Raw genomic sequence first — 18,634 nt, forward strand, 5'->3', positions numbered from 1 at the left:
TTTCTCCAACACAATCTGCTATCTGTCTCAAAACTCAAGAGTTATCTTTCCACATGTTGGCTCTGGTCCAAATCCAACTGCAAAGGGGACGATCAGAATAATGTGAAGGCTTTATATACCCGACCTCGGCCGGGTCATCGTTCTGTTTCCATGACATTTCATGACGCACGCGCGTGCGTGTGATTGAGACAGAAAGATAGACATTTTTTCACGTGTACATATAATTATTTTATTTAAGTGCTCTTTGTCTTTTTTCCACTGTTTTTTATTAGCATTTCTCTCTCTTTCATGACAGCTGCTGGGTCTGTGTAATTACTGCTAGGCTACATAAATAACAAGAACACAACAACCAAAAAACAAAAGCAAAAACACCCTCAACATTATAATGGAGCAAGGCCCTAACTTTAACCTGAAAAAAAAAGCTAAATTTGAAAAAACATTTTCTATTGGCCAATATTCTGTATTATTTTTTTTAGAAGCAAGTACAGCTACTGACACTCCAACACTCATATTTTACAATAAAACATTTTTCTAAAGTAGGCCTAATGAAATAGAAAGACAGTACAGTGTTTGCCATTTATTGTACCTGCCAACAGTTCAGCAATAGCTTACTGGGTTACAGCAAGACCACTTGCATAAACCACATGCAGAACTACAGTTCACAGTCACACTAGAAAAACAAATGAACCTAAAATAAAACACTTATTTCATTTTTTACTAAAACTCATAGGCCTACAGAATAAAACAAATAGCATTAGACAGAAATAATAAAAACAGTTTGTCAAGTTAAAATCATTTGAAATACACTTGCTAATACTTTATTAATAAAAAATCTAAAATTTTATAAATAATGCAGTTAATGCATAAATACCTGATTACTAGGTGAGATTTTGCTCCTTTGCTCGTAGACCATGACGTACTCTCTAGAATCCCTCTAGGAACACCTATGTTCAATATTTGATGGAAACAACAACATAATAGCTCTTCTTCTTCTTGAGGTTGCTTTGAGGGTGGTGCTAATGTAAAGATCATGGGGTCAGTAAAACCAAAACATTTGGGGACGTTGGTAGTGTAGTGGATAGTGCTGGCGCCCCATGTACAGGGACACTGCCTCACTGCAGTGGCCGTGGGTTCGAATCCAGCTCGCGGCCCTTTGCTGCATGTCAGTCCCCACTCTTTCTCTGTCTCCCCATTTCACTCACTGTCATTAAGGGCAAAAAACCCATAAAAATAAATAAATTTAAAAAAAAATGTTTGCACTGTGGGTAGCATGAATGTAGTCTTCATATTTTATTACCTATGAGATTACGAGGTATCTTGTATAACCTAAAGGTGGTGTTGCAGGAAAACTCAGTGGCCAACACAGGATGATGGCACAGTATTTTGTTGTAGTGAATGGTACAACTTTTGGTTTTTGTTATGCTGCTGCGGTTTCATTTCAGAGACAAATATTGTACTTTACAATAAAACACTCATTTGATAGTTACTATTACTTGGCAGATTCAGATCATTAATACAAATCATAAATCAACTAATAATTATTCGGTATTATTCAAGTTTAAAGAAGTATTTACATTGCTGGAAAGATGGTCTTTTCATTAAGCTGGGCTGTCAATGCAGAAGAAAGATGCAAATACTTTTAAATTTGGTGCTACATGAGTAGGGAAAACAGAGGAAAAGGAATGTGATATTGGTTTTTGCCCAAAAGATAAAAAAGCTACAATTACCTGAATACAAGGCACTGCCCTGGATCAATAAACGCTTGGGCTGGTGGGTGATGTAATGCGAGCTCATTTGTTTTGACACAGAAAACAACATAGCGGCTGACTGGTAACAAATGATCTTGAATTACAGTTTAACAGTGAGCTAAAACATGTTTCTGAAAACATTTCAGAAGAGAAATGGGCAACGCAGTAACAGAATCTTGGTTCATATTTGATCAGCGCTTAGTTTTACTGTTTGACCTGAATTTTTTTTCAGCCTCCATTTTTACTATACAGGAAACAGTATGGTGCCTGCTTACTGTTGATAAATTCTTGTATTGCAGCCAAATAGTGCACTTAAATATGTTTCTGCAGAAAAAACTTCATGCACTGACAGTCATTAAATGATAACAGTTCTTTAAAGAACAGGACGTGATTACTTGCTGGCTTTCAGGTTTATGGCTGATATTGCCGTGTCTGTCGTGCTCTAAAACATTAGCTAATTTTTGTTCTTTGTCTTCATGCTGATCAGAAAAAAAGTCTGGTGACCTGGCAGCTTCAGCTTTCTGTAACATTCTTCCCATCTACCATGAAAGCAGCGCAGCTGAAAGGTCTTTCTACCGATTTCACCCTTGTTTACCATTTCCCCTCTTTCCCTCCATCTCTCTGTTTAAAAAGGTCCACAGAAATTTGTCAAACCATCATTATATATTTCTCCTTTGTCTATCTTTCACCATCATTTTCAGTTGACACAGGAGCTTTGGTGGCGGTTAGTAGGAACAGTGAACGTTTCTCAAGAAAGTGCCAGTTTAAGAGTTGTTATATTTGTACATTGATGTACAACAACCTGTAGGGCTGTACTAATGTCATCCATCATTTTTGTGGTGGTGTCCTGGTTCTCCCTTTTTCTGGCTCTGTCACAGGAAAACAACATCCGCATTCACATTCCCACAAAACTCCAATAGGATCGATTGTAGGCTTGGGTGGTATCACGATATTACTGTATACCAGGGTATTTAGAAATCCTGATACTAAGAATTTTTGATACAATCAAAATACAGACACTCATCTTTCTATTAACTCACACAGAGATGCTGTATTGAGGGTGTATTATTGTATGGTGTGCACAGTATGCACCACCAGAGGCCAGTCTTTAAGGGTAAACAGGCAGCTGAGTTGAGAAACATGGCGACTGCTAGTGGTCGGGATAACATTACAGGACTGTAAAAAACTGGCCAGTAATAGCAGAGAAAGACTGGGAGGAAAAAAAACCCCACATTAAGTGCCACACACAAATACCTTCATACACCCCGGTGAAATTTCACATGACAGTCCAAAGACAAGACTGTCTTTGTATTGTCATGTACTGAAGCCATATTTTATTTTATTTATATTGGATGTAAAGGCGAGTTATCACCCTTTGCACAATGGGGTTAGAAACTGGAAACAAAAAATAAATGTAATCTAAAATTTGTAACTAAAAAAGGCTGTAACTAAAAAAGTATTTCACTTTTCAGAAACAGCTGTAAATTGTCCTTCCTAAAGACAGACAGAGAAGCTAAAAGCCAATTCTTAAGTACATGAATAGCTATAATTCATCCTGCCCAGTGTACAAACTGAATTGTGATCACAGCAGGGGATATATTTAGGGTCTAAGCATCCAGATTTAATACGTGACTCTGACAAAGGTTCTCAAACTGAATTTAAAAACACACACTTGCACATATTCCAAGAGCTGCTGGAGCATAAATATGCAACAAGGAAAGCTATCTTTAGAGCAAATGCATAATTTAGTCAATCCTCTGTCCTCCATCCAAGACTATTATCATAGTGTATAGCCTTCCATCACACCACAGACTCAACAGAGTCATTATTCAATAAAAGTGAATGGAAATAAAGGAGCTGCGTGTAGCTGGGAGTTAACATTACAGTCATGATTTAAGAATATCATCACTTTTACTTTGATCTACAATCAGGTTTACCAGCAGTACATTTTTAAAACCCATGGAGCTTAAGTCCTAGACACACTAAAAATACTGACCTGATGATGGCACTAAATTCAAAGTCAGAGGATTACCAAAGTTTTTACAATTCATCCTGTGGGGAACATAAACTGTATTTTGTGGGAACTACATTTTATCACAACCCATCCAGTAGCTGATTTAATTAAAAACCAAAAATGAGAATCTCTTTGACAGAGGAAAAGTCAGAGGATCACCAAAGTCAGTACGAGTCATCCTCTGGGGAACATGAATATCTGTACAAAAGGTTATGTTGTATAAATATTTCAGTCTGAACCAAAGCAGTGACCAACCAACGTTGCCATTGCTGGAGCTGCTGGCACAGCTTCAAATAAATATAGAAAAGGGGTCATTTCAAACAAAAATCTGACATTTCAAGGATCCAGTGACACCATTTACATTATCATTAGGTCCACTATACATGCATGTTCAAATGTTAATGGAGCGAAACATGCTTCTGAGTTATTCTAGCAGTCAGCAGACGCTTCACAATTACAAGAGTTTCAGTTATTTGGATCAACCTGCATGAAGAGTCCAGGCAGCTAAATCTTCATCATCTTTACCTAGAGTTGCCACCCGTCCTGTTTTTCCCAGAATTGTTCTCTTTTTTCATCGGCTGTCCTGGGAAAAAAAAAACTCTCCCGGGACACAATTTGTCCCGTTTTTTGGGGAAAATGCACCAGCAGCAGGCCATGGAGTCCATCCAGAATCAGTGCAACAGGTTCAACATCTGTGTCAGAGAGACAACAAAGAGGTAAGAGGAGCTGTGGGAAGTCCTAACAGTTCACTTAGTATATTTGCACATCCAATCATGTTTTAATTTGTATTTTTCCATTTATACTAGCTTTCCGAATGTTTTCACAGCGAAAAAAAATGATAAAGTAAAACTAAAATTATGAGCTTTCATACAGCTCTGCACACATATTACTCTTGGATGAATTACTCGCGAATGCAGGCTCGCACAGAAATGCCACGCATATCACATAAAAGCGCAGGAGTAGAGCTTTCCAATGATACCACACACATCATTGTGCTGTCATCCCATCACGCTATAAATCCAGATTAATTGTCTACCAAATAAAATCCTGACGAATTTCTTTACAACCCATTATACAGATCTTGTTATCAGTCACTTCATATAGTGAGGAATATCCTATCTTACCACGTCTTAGGCTTGTGTGTGTTTCTCCCTGTCTATCCACATTTGTAGTCCGGCTTTCAAGATGCAAATATCTCCATATTGTCCAGTTGACACTCCATCAAACTTTGTATGACAAGACCAGTGCACTTACCTTTGCGCACCCAAACAACTGAGGCCTAATTATGCATGCTGACAGGGCCGTAGTCACCATATACATTGAGGGGGACAAGTCAGATTCAGATGGTTTGCGTTGTTGTATCAGTTACAATGAAAGAGATAAAACAATGGTATTCTCTGCCTTCTCTGAAGGGAAACACAACACAGCTACTTTTAATGAATGCATGACTTCACATGCATTTGAATGTAGTGGGTGTGCTGCTATGAGAACAGGCCTTACTGCTGTTGTTTATTCTTTGGTTACATTCCTAAACCATAGCATAGGTATGGCAAAAAAAGGAGGTGACCAAGGCACTCTTGAGGTCCAAAGATTAAAAAGCCTTTATTTGAAGTGGCTAATACATCGTAAAAGATAAAATACACCTACGCGTTGCGGCACACAGCCTTCATCAGGGTGACAAATCAGTAGTGTTGTAGTCAAGACTGCACCAACCGAGACCAAGACATTACCGAGACCTGAGAATACCGAGACCGAGACAAGACCAAGACATTTAGAGGTCGAGACCGAGACAAGACCAAGACATTTAGAGGTCGAGACCAAGACAAGACCAAGACTTTTGAAGGTCGAGACTGAGACAAGACCATATATATCAAAGGAAAATCATAAAAAACATCAAAATGTGAGGTTTTTTTTAAATTTAAGTTTGGTTTTAACCCTATGGGCCCTAGGCCTTTTTGGGGTATTTTTTACTGCCTTTACTTTTAAGCTCATATCAGTCATTATAAAGGCTACATACACATGCTATATCTTGTTTTTTTTTCAGGACAATGTGGGCTATCCAGATTTGCCATCATTTCATGTCCTTCTATGTGCCTGTATTTTATATTAATTTTTATATCAATGAAAAAAACAAATCTGTGTTACTAAATTCTTACATTTTTACATGTCATGTCATGTGTCCCCCTCAATGTATATGGTGACTACTGCCCTGTCAGCATGCATAATTAGGCCTCAGTTGTCTGGGTGCACAAAGGTAAGTGCACTGGTCTTGTCATACAAAGTTTGATGGAGTGTCAACTGGACAATATGGAGATATTTGCATCTTGAAAGCCGGACTACAAATGTGGATAGACAGGGAGAAACACATGCAAGCCTAAGACGTGGTAAGATACGATATTCCTCACTATATGAAGTGACTAATAACAAGATCTGGATAATGGATTGTAAAGAAATTCATCAGGATTTTATTTGGTAGACAATTGATCTGTATTTATAGCGTGATGGGATGACAGCACAATGATGGGTGTGGTATCATTGGAAAGCTCTGCTCCTGCGCTTTCATGTGATATGTGTGGCATTTCTGTGCGAGCCTGCATTCACGAGTAATCCATCCAAGAGTAATGTGTGTGCAGAGCTGTATGAAAGCTCTCATACATAATTTTAGTGTAACTTTATCATTTTTTTCGCTGTGAAAACATTCGGAAAGCTACGATTCCGCTGTTTCACGTGATATACGTGGCTTCTCGCTATGACGCACGATCGCGGAGAAAAACCATAGAGAAGAACAGGTGTGAATTTGGACGAACTATGCGTCGTTCGGGCCCATAGGGTTAAATATAAATGGAAAAAATACAAATTAAAACATGATTGGATGTGCAAATATACTAAGTGAACTGTTAGGACTTCGCACAGCTCCTCTTACCTCTTTGTTGTCTCTCTGACACAGATGTTGAACCTGTTGCACTGATTCTGGATGGACTCCATGGCCTGCTGCTGGTGCATTTTCCCCAAAAAAACGGGACAAATTGTGTCCCGGGAGAGTTTTTTTTTTCCCAGGACAGCTGATGAAAAAAGAGAACAATTCTGGGAAAAACGGGACGGGTGGCAACTCTAGAGGGAAAGCACACACAATATAAGGGCCGTGGAAGTGACCTAAATGGAACGCGGCCGTTATTAATAACGTTACGAGATCTTGTTTTGTCAAAATGGCTGCCATGAAAGCAGTCCATTGCCCAGCATTTTTTGTTACTTCATTATTTTTTAATATCCCCATGAAATTAATAAATGAGTATTATGTATAACAAATTAAATGACAAAGCAGTAAATAAAGTAATTTGCCTTGTGATTTACTGGAAACACTTTTAATTGTATTGTATGAATCAGACTGAAGGCCATCAGTGGGGACTGAGACCTGTCCTCTCTTGCTCCTTCTGGTGGGAGGCGACCACGTTGACAGCATAGCCCACGTCATTCTCCAGGAGCCAGTGGAAGGTCTTGCTCTGGTAGCAGCCGAACTGGACCTTCCACCGGCTTAACTGAGCAGTCAGCAACATAGACCAATGGGCGGGACATGGTAACTGGAACTAACTGGGATAAGTTGACCCCGAACAACAGAGACCGATCTTCTCTGCACAGAGTTGCTAATGTTCGGGGTCCACTTATCTCAGTTAGTCTGGTTCCACTTACGATGTCCCTCCCATGGGTCTACTCTGTTGCTGATTGCTCTGTTCCAGTTAGGGGGAATAATGTAGAACGCTCCCATTGGTGGTTCCAGTTAGCCTGTGTCACCACTATTGGTTAATGGGCGCGTTGCTCTTTTTCCCCTCACCCGCTTAGTTTGAATGCAGCAGTATCCTTGAGCAAGCTACAGAACCCTAAATTGCTCATGATGATGCTTCCATCGGTGTGTGAGTGTGTTAAAAACCGAGTAGCAGGTGGCACCTTGTATGGTAGCTTTGGCCACCAGTGTGTGAGTGTGACTCGCGGTTTAAAAAGCGCTTTGAGTGGTCGGATGACGAAAGGCGCTATACAAATGCAGGTCCCTCATTTACCATTTAGAATCATTTCATTGTTCCAGGGCCCTGTTTCCACTGGTCACATTGTTGTTGTTTTTTTTTTTTTGTTTGTTTAGTTTTTTTTTTAACATACCTTAAGTCAACAATATGTCCCTACAGAGTACAAAATATTTATCAGTGTTTTACATTTATCCACCCAGAAATGACTCTTTACAATGTATCTTTCTATCTTCTTAAATATTTACATCAATACTATCAAAATATATTTTTGTAACATTTTTGGGCGGCTTCTTTTGTTTTGTGCTATTTTTTCCCTTTAAATAAATAATATAATGTACCTCATGTTGTGTTGACAGGCTCTTTACTCTCATTTTAAACATTTTCAGGCCTCATAATCACCAATCACACATCTGGGACAGCTAGAAACAAGGCTTTAGGTGATTAAATGGTGCATATTCAGAGGGGGTCAACATCAGCTGATAGATTAAATAAACCTTTACGGTGTCAGCAGCAGCACGAGTCATCACGTAGTGTTTTATTGATTAGTGTTATAGTTAAATGTCATGTCGACACGTCAGAGGTTTTGTAATGACAGGTAATCAGACATTAAAAAGTTCAAAGACTTTTCATTTTATTGAGAAAAACAAGCGCCGTAAAAACAATAGTGTATGATGGGTGTAACATGAAATGTAAGATGAAACATAGAAATATAATTTATAGTATAATACAGCACTATATCACAGAATATCAAATATAGTACAATACATAATAAATACTGTATAATATAAAACAATGAATAAATCAGTCCTCCTCTTGGCCTGTTCTTCTGTCCCTGAGAATTTTAACATCATCAAGTCAACACACATCTCGTTAAACCACTTCTAATATAGTCTTTAAAAATAAAAGTCACTTTGAAATTTCCTGTTTGAACTTTTGCTGTAGTTGTTGACACTACGTCAGAATATATCAGTGTTGTTCTGTTGTTAATGGTGATGTCAAGAAAACTAAAAACAGTAACTCAACTCATATAGCACCATACTGAATATGTACAGAGACAGTAACTCAACTCATATAGCTCCATACTGAATATGTACAGAGACAGTAACTCAACTCACATAGCACCATACTGAATATGTACAGAAACAGTAACTCAACTCATATAGCACCATACTGAATATGTACAGAGACAGTAACTCAACTCATATAGCTCCATACTGAATATGTACAGAGACAGTAACTTAACTCATATAGCACCATACTGAATATGTACAGAGACAGTAACTTAACTCACACAGCACCATACTGAATATGTACAGAGACAGTAACTTAACTCACACAGCACCATACTGAATATATACAGAGACAGTAACTAAACTCATATAGCACCATACTGAATATATACAGAAACAGTAAATAAACTCATATAGCTCCATACTGAATATATACAGAAACAGTAACTAAACTCACATAGCACCATACTGAATATATACAGATACAGTAACTAAACTCACATAGCACCATACTGAATATATACAGAAACAGTAACTAAACTCATATAGCACCACACTGAACATATACAGAAACAGTAACTAAACTCATATAGCACCACACTGAACATATACAGAAACAGTAACTAAACTCATATAGCACCACACTGAATATATACAGAAACAGTAACTAAACTCACATAGCACCATACTGAATATATACAGAGACAGTAATTAAACTCACATAGCACCATACTGAATATATACAGATACAGTAACTAAACTCACATAGCACCATACTGAATATATACAGAAACAGTAACTAAACTCATATAGCACCACACTGAACATATACAGAAACAGTAACTAAACTCATATAGCACCATACTGAATATATACATAGACAGTAACTAAACTCATATAGCACCATACTGTATATATACATAGATAGCAACTAAACTCATATAGCACCACACTGAATATATACAGAAACAGTAACTAAACTCATATAGCACCATACTGCATATATACATAGATAGTAACTAAACTCATATAGCACCATACTGAATATATACATAGACAGTAACTAAACTCATATAGCACCACATTGAATATATACAGAAACAGTAACTAAACTCATATAGCTCCATACTGAATATATATATACAGAAACAGTAACTAAACTCATATAGCACCATACTGAATATATACATAAACAGTAACTAAACTCATATAGCACCATACTGAATATATACAGAAACAATAACTAAACTCATATAGCTCCATACTGAATATATATATACAGAGACAGTAACTAAACTCATATAGCACCACACTGAATATATATATACAGAAACAGTAACTAAACTCATATAGCACCACACTGAATATATACAGAAACAATAACTAAACTCATATAGCTCCATACTGAATATATATATACAGAAACAGTAACTAAACTCATATAGCACCATACTGAATATATACATAGATAGTAACTAAACTCATATAGCACCATACTGAATATATACATAGATAGTAACTAAACTCATATAGCACCATACTGAATATATACATAGACAGTAACTAAACTCATATAGCACCACACTGAATATATACAGAAACAGTAACTAAACTCATATAGCTCCATACTGAATATATATATATACAGAAACAGTAATTAAACTCATATAGCACCACACTGAATATATACAGAAACAGTAACTAAACTCATATAGCACCATACTGAATATATACATAGATAGTAACTAAACTCATATAGAACCATACTGAATATATACATAGACAGTAACTAAACTCACATAGCACCATACTGAATATGTACAGAAACAGTAACTAAACTCATATAGCTCCATACTGAATATATACAGAAACAGTAACTAAACTCATATAGCACCACACTGAATATATACAGAAACAATAACTAAACTCATATAGCTCCATACTGAATATATATATACAGAAACAGTAACTAAACTCATATAGCACCATATTGAATATATACATAGATAGTAACTAAACTCATATAGCACCATACTGAATATATACATAGATAGTAACTAAACTCATATAGCACCATACTGAATATATACATAGACAGTAACTAAACTCATATAGCACCACACTGAATATATACATAGATAGTAACTAAACTCATATAGCACCATACTGAATATATACATAGATAGTAACTAAACTCATATAGCACCATACTGAATATATACATAGACAGTAACTAAACTCATATAGCACCATACTGAATATATACAGAAACAGTAACTAAACTCATATAGCTCCATACTGAATATATATATATACAGAAACAGTAACTAAACTCATATAGCACCACACTGAATATATACAGAAACAGTAACTAAACTCATATAGCACCATACTGAATATATACATAGATAGTAACTAAACTCATATAGCTCCATACTGAATATATACAGAAACAGTAACTAAACTCATATAGCTCCATACTGAATATATATATACATAGACAGTAACTAAACTCATATAGCACCACACTGAAAATATACAGAAACAGTAACTAAACTCATATAGCTCCATACTGAATATATATATACAGAAACAGTAACTAAACTCATATAGCACCATACTGAATACATAGACAGTAACTAAACTCATATAGCACCATACTGTATATATACATAGATAGTAACTAAACTCATATAGCACCACACTGAATATATACATAGATAGTAACTAAACTCATATAGCACCATACTGTATATATACATAGATAGTAACTAAACTCATATAGCACCACACTGAATATATACATAGATAGTAACTAAACTCATATAGCACCATACTGTATATATACATAGATAGTAACTAAACTCATATAGCACCACACTGAATATATACAGACACAGCAACTAAACTTATAGCACCATACTATGACTGGATATATATTCAGTAATACTTGCTGATGTAATGTACATTATCAATGCAGGTTGTCAACAAACTGTGTGCTTAAGTCTCCTGTGGGTCTGATACTTCACTGAAAAAGTGATAGTGAGTTACAGTTTATCAACATCCATTTTGTAAAACACCGATATGTAATAATGTAGGAATATCAGATGTTATTATACTACAGGCAAAAGCTATGATGATGATAATAATAAACATTACAGTTGTACTTATGGTTTTGCAGGTCTTAAACATGTCATACATGTATTAAACTTAATAAATGTATTAAACTTTCTGAGTTTACTCTGCTGTAGAAGCTCCACCAAAACAAATAATTCTTTTATTCATATTTCCTCACATTTAAATTTGACTTTTTGAATTTTTTTCATGAAGAACTTAATCTTATGAGGAGGTTGTGGTAGGAGTAGTCAGGTGTGTTTGGTGTTGTCTAAACTCGGCATTATCCGAAAGAAACGTAGTGTAAAAACTCCTCAGCACACTCTGTGGTCTGACCCGTCACCTGCAGAGTCAGGGCAGGCAGGTGGCTGCTCTCTCCTGAAGTCCAACAACATTTCTCTGGATGTGCTGGATTTAGATCCAGATAATTTTTGTCACACCAGCCTACAAAACCGGATTTCCCTCCTGATGTGGTTGTTGGAGTTAGTGGTGTCAGTAATAACTGTGCTGCCAGAGTACTTGATACCTGAACATCTCAGATCTGAGCTGCTACTTGTCCTCTGTGTTGAGGCTGAACTGGAGTGTAGACATGACAGAACATGGTGGCGCCTCGGTGGACAGTGGAGCTGACTGGCTGGAGTCTGGGAGGAAGGTGAGGAAGAACAGGATGAAGTAGTCAGATGCATATCTAGAATAAAACAAGAATTCACACAAACTGTCATCAAACTAGTAAAACCAAAGCTTACAGAGAGTCAACAAATTATAGGAACACAGTTTCTAGAGTCAATACACATTACAGAGTCCCTGAGGAAGAAAACAAAAAGTCCTCACTGAGTCCAGAAGTGATGATTTGTTTTGGACAGAAAACTTTCTTAGTCCCACTTTTAAACTTCAGTGTTTCCTGTCATGTTGTTTGTGTCAAACTACATCCCCCACGTGTCAACATACGAAGACTTCTTTTTTGTTTTTAAAGATATTTTTGGGGGGGCTTTTTAGCCTTTAATGTATAGGACAGACAAGTGTGAAGAGGGGGGAGAGAGAGAGGGAGTGACATGCAGCAAAGGGCCACAGGCTGGAGTTGAGCCCGGGCCGCTGCGGCAACAGCCTTGTACATGGGGCGCCCCAAGATATGAAGACTTCTGTTGATAAAACAGATAATGGCCACTGATTTTTGTTTTTATTGATGTTTTTATTTGGAATTCCAAAAACACTTAAGATTAAAATTGTAAGAGTCTTCCATTTTTGTTGTGAAATCAATGTCCCAAGAAGCCTCAAAGCAGTACCCCACCCACCCGTCACCAAGAACATCAAGACATTGTCTCTGTATGGAAATTACCTAGGGCCTGGGGCAATTCATCGATGTAATCGCTTACGGAAATACGGCGATTTACAAAACATGCATCAGCAATAAAGTAATCTGTGTCCAGTCAAAGCATGGTTTCCTCCAGAGAACAAACTGCAGCTAAAAAATATCGCCCACAAATTGGAAATGACTTATCACAGGAATACAGCTACTTTGCATGGACTCTGTGCATAGTAGTCACTTAAACTCTGCTGCTAACATTAGTGCCATGTGTCATCTAACATTGTTGGAGTGTTTCATATTCTCTGCTCACTCAACAGCCATGTAGGAGTAAGAAATTGACTTGAAGGTTACAGGCTGTTACAGTGTGTTAATTGTTTCAGTTATTTTCCTCACACACTAATGCAAAAATACATCTGACAGTGATTATCTGAACTGCATATTACTGCAGTGATGAAAAAAAAAATCATGTCATGCATCTTAAGTTCAAAGTCAAGTACTTTAGTAAAAACACTGATTCTTCAGTCCAGGGAAAGGGTTGCTGTAATATACAGTGATTAAAATACTGTATGTGTCACAGCAGTCCTTTTGAATCTGAGGTCCAGAATGTTTCTGAACAGATATCATACAAATAGGGTCTATTATTATTATTATTATTATTATTATCAACATTATCATGAAAATTACAGAATTCCTCTGGGGGACGTCATCAGGAGGCACAGCATCAGCTTTCATAGTTATGCTGATGATACGCAACTGTACATCGCCGTGTCTCCTGATGACACAGGGCCAATTGATGCCCTTTTTAACTGCATTTTAGATATAAAGTCATGGATGGCAGCGAATTTCCTACAGCTCAACCAGGACAAAACAGAGGTTTTAGTCATTGGTCCTGAAGGCCAGACAGAGAAACTTTTACCAAAACTACAGGATTTTAAACCAACACAATCTGTAAAAAATCTGGGTGTGATTTTTGACTCTGAGCTCTGTTTTATTCCACATATTAAAAACATAACAAAGGCAGGTTTCTACCACCTTAAGAATATAGCCAGAGTCCGCCCGTTTCTCTCTCAGGCCAGCACGGAGGTGCTGATGCATGCTTTTATCTCCTGTAGGTTAGATTATTGTAATGCCCTGCTCTCTGGTCTTCCCAAAAAGAGTATCTCAAATCTACAATTATTACAGAATTCAGCTGCACGAGTGCTGACGAGGACCAGAGGGCGGGAGCACATTACACCAGTTTTAAAATTGCTGCATTGGCTCCCTGTGCGCTTCAGGATCGATTTTAAGGTTCTTTTATTAGTTTTTAAATGTCTTAACAGTCTTGGGCCTTCTTATTTATCTGACCTGCTTTTACCATATCAACCCTCGCGGACCCTGAGGTCCTCCGGCACCAGCCTTTTAACCATACCACAAGTTAGGACTAAAACACACAGGAAGGCGGCATTTAATTATTATGGCCCCCGATTGTGGAACAGCCTGCCGGAGAACCTCAGAGCTGCAGAGACTGTTGATGTTTTTAAAAAGAGGCTCAAGACTCATCTTTTTAATCAAGCTTTTAACTGATCTCTTTATTTATCTATTTTAAATTCCTCTTATAACCGATTTATCCATCTATTATCGATTTTTTATTTATTTTTTATATTCTTACCCTTCCTCTTTTTACGTTCTTATCTCATTTAACCTTTATCTTTTGTTATTTTAGTTAGCCTATAGGTTTTAGTTTTGATGCATTTTATGTCTCTGTTTTAGATCATTCTTACCTAGCTACTAACTCAGTTTTATGAGCTAAATAGCTTTTTGTTGGGTGGGAGGGTTTTCTCTTTTCTTTTTGTTTTCTGTTTGGATCTTTGTTGTTTTTAACCTCTGTGAGGCACTTTGTGTTACTGTTGTATGAAAAGTGCCATATAAATAAAGTTGATTTAAAGACATACTAATAACAATGAATGGGAAGATGAAAGAGTGTGAACTGAATAAAGAAAAACTGGAATACATAATTTTTGAAAAATGATTTAAAAATTGAAATTTAAAAAAGACAGGAAGGGGGGATTAGTCAGGTGGCAAAGTTTGGAAAGAATTAAAATCATTTATAAAAAAATTCCATTCATGAAAAAACATTTTGCAGAGCTGCCTTTAACTAAAAATCTCATCTTTTCTAACTTAAGAAAAGACATCTCAAAGCCAAAGGGACGTCATAAAGGCCACTGTTTAAATGAATTAACACAAGATGACTGATGTTCCCTGAATTGCCCTTTATATGTAGAAACATCTCCCATGTGAACCACAACTAAGAGGCACAATGACATGACTGTAGTCACCATTGTTACATCACCTCACCTTGTTTTTTTTTAAGGTGACTCTTCTCACTTAATGTTTCACTAAAATCCTTTGCATGTCGGAGCTAGGCTTTTACTTTGATGGATGCCACCAGAAGTCTATTGTCTTAATGCATTACCTTAAAAATCATCTAAGACTGTGTGTAACAGAACTCCACTCAGAAACTGTTCAGTTATACGAATACTGCTGTTTCACTGCACAAAACGTCATCCTGAACATCTACGAGCTGCTCCTCAATTTAGGGATGCACAATATTGGATTTTTTGCTGATATCCGATGTGCCGATACATAACTTATTTGACCAATGACCGATAACCAATACCGATATCTACTACATCCATTTTTTGTCCCTACCTGATTTTAAGTGATCAAGTCTCTTCTGTAGTGGAATTAACATCACATGCATACTCTTATCATGATGGCCCAGCAGCAGATGGAGACATGAAATAGAATGCTTTTCAGTGTATGTACTATTCATTCATTGTGCAAAATAAGAAAAACCATGTTGGCCAATTCTGATAGCTTTATAGTCAATATTGATACTGATGACGTGCCAATAATATTGTGCAACCCTACTTCAATTTCAGCAAACACACAATCATAGGATAACGAAATAATATTCATACTTTGTGTAACTGTTTTGTTTCAGGCCCACAAACTGTCACTAACATAGAACTCAAACAGGAAAACTGTCGATTTTCTATCGGTCAGGATTCAATCAGACAGACATGTTAAAAAACAACTTTTTCAGAACGAGGTTTGGTGGAGAAAACAGCCAGTTTCTTTCACAGTGTGTTCTGCTCCTCTTCACAACTTTACCACAGCGGATTTTAAACAGCAGGTTTTGCTGTATGACACAAAACCTGTTCTAGAACAGATTTTAGCAATGAAACGATGACAAGAAGTTTGTTTGAGACCTGAAAAGACTGAAACAGCAGCGTTACAACTGACTGTCATCCTGACTTTATCTACGGTTAATGTTTCATTTCATGGACAGAGACTCTCCACCTGACAAACAATACGTAGGCTACAGACTGTTACGTGGGCATGATGTTAGTGAATAAGCTTCAGAGAAGAGGTTTGGATGAATTTAAACGCGAATGTTTTCGTCTGAAAAACGAGTAGGCCCACTGACTTTGACATTTCGTGATAGATTTTGAGAATACAGCTTCCCTACAAGAAAGTTTGATAGCAGAGATGTAAAGTTTACCTCTGAAAATAGAATTTTAATATTTATATTTATATTTATATTTAGGACACAGCTTCTGCGCAGGGATCTAAACATGTCCACGATGTTTTTAGACATTTGCAATGAGTTGACAGTAAAGTTGTAAAGTTTACCTCTGAAAACAGAATCCTCAGTTTTACATTTAGCGATTATATTTTGAGGCCACAATTTCTCTAGATGAATCTTACGACGTACATGGGGTTTTCTAGACAACATAGAGTCCTAAGGTCAGAAATGGTGACAATATTGAGTTTGAATGAAGTTGGAAACGAAAGAAAAGACTGGGAGCTGAAACAGCAGTGTTACAGCTGACTGTAATCCGGACTTTATTCATGGACACTTTTATTTCACAGATAGAAAAACAAATGATGAGCACAGACATTTATCTGGACGCAGGTTTAGTGAATAAGCACCGGAAAAGACAAGTTTGGATGAATTTAACGTTATAGCCTAAATGTCTGCCTCTGAAAACCGAGTCCTGACTTTCACATCTGGCGAGATTCAAAGACACCGTTTCTCTACAATAATCTGAACATGAACACGGTGTTTTTAGACAAAATACAAGATAAGTGGTGAAAATAACGACTGAATGAAGTTTGCGAGCAGAAATGTAAAGTTTACCTCTGAAAACACAGCGTCCGGGTCCCGTCGGGTATTTTCTCCCGCACAAAAACAACAGAAAGGTTTTAGATCCACAGCTGCCGACAGTAAAGTGATGAAAGATCATATTTGAGCAGGTTTAACTGTAGTTTTGCTCAGATAAAGAGAGTTTAAAGAGTTTTTTGGGCAAAGTCTTGCAGAGAGAGCTGCTCCGCTCTGTTGCTCTGCAGCTCTGCGCTCTGCAGCTGCAGTGACTCAGGCCGCCGCGGCGGCGCTGTTTCATCCAAATACAGTCAGATATTATAAAAAATCATATAAAATCATTAATAAATCATTAGAAACCAGGAGAAAAGAGGGGTATAATGAGGAACGCTTCACGAATTTGCGTGTCATCCTTGCGCAGGGGCCATGCTAATCTTCTCTGTATCGTTCCAATTTTAGTATATGTGCTACCGAAGTAACACAACAGAACCCTGATTCTGGGGGGTATTTAAGGGGCTGTGACCCCGGAGAGGTCCCTGTCATGGTGTAAGAACAAGAAGCTGCTGAAAGCAGTGAAAATTGTATTGAGATAGCTTTCAAACATTAATAATAAGAGTGTAGAGAGGTGTGGAGTGTGTGCTGAGAGCTCTCTGGGTGTAGTGACCCAGTCTGACCCGGTCAGACCAAACCGTAGGTCCTGTTAGCCCTGTTGAAGAACTCAAAGGGCTGATGGGAAATATGCTCAATGAGCCTTTACGTCACACAGCCAGGATTGGTGTGCTGCAAGCGAGAGAACAAAAGGCCTACTCACCGCTCCTCCCTCTTCCTGCATTCCTCCCAGAGGCACTTTGACCTCCCCCAGAAACCCCCACTGAGCTCCAGTATCTGCTAACCCTCCCCTGAGCACACACAGAGAGACAGAGAGAGGGACGGGGGAGGAGGGGAGGCACACAGAGAGACACACAGGCTGAAACACGCGATCTGTTCTAACACTCACGGCAGCAACAACCTCCTCGGCTGAGCGCAGACAGTTAGCTGGAGCTACAGCATGGACTCCTGAAGCCGCTCCTCAGCTGCTGGTATTGAAGCCTGAGCAGAAGGACAGAGACAGAAGGATAGAGACCATCAGACACAAGCCTACAAACAAGAGCTGTATGTGTGTGTTCATGAAGAAGTCAACTCCAAGCAGAAGGAGAGGAAACACCACGGTGTTTACAGCTGAAGCTTCATGTCTGCATCATGTTGTTCTGTTGCATTCAACAACATTCATTCACGATCATTT

The 18,634-nt window shown here is 37.7% G+C and overlaps 1 non-coding gene across 1 annotated transcript; it reads right to left on the minus strand.

Annotated features, from left to right (window-relative positions):
• Nucleotides 1-17,728: 17,728 nt before the first annotated feature.
• On the minus strand, nucleotides 17,729-17,834 carry LOC125889576 (U6 spliceosomal RNA). The gene has a single exon (XR_007449467.1). It is a non-coding gene; the product is annotated as a U6 spliceosomal RNA (small nuclear RNA).
• Between the last annotated feature and the right edge of the window lie 800 nt (nucleotides 17,835-18,634).

Source organism: Epinephelus fuscoguttatus, linkage group LG5 (assembly GCF_011397635.1).
Source record: "Epinephelus fuscoguttatus linkage group LG5, E.fuscoguttatus.final_Chr_v1".
Classification (NCBI taxonomy): Eukaryota; Metazoa; Chordata; class Actinopteri; order Perciformes; family Serranidae; genus Epinephelus; species Epinephelus fuscoguttatus.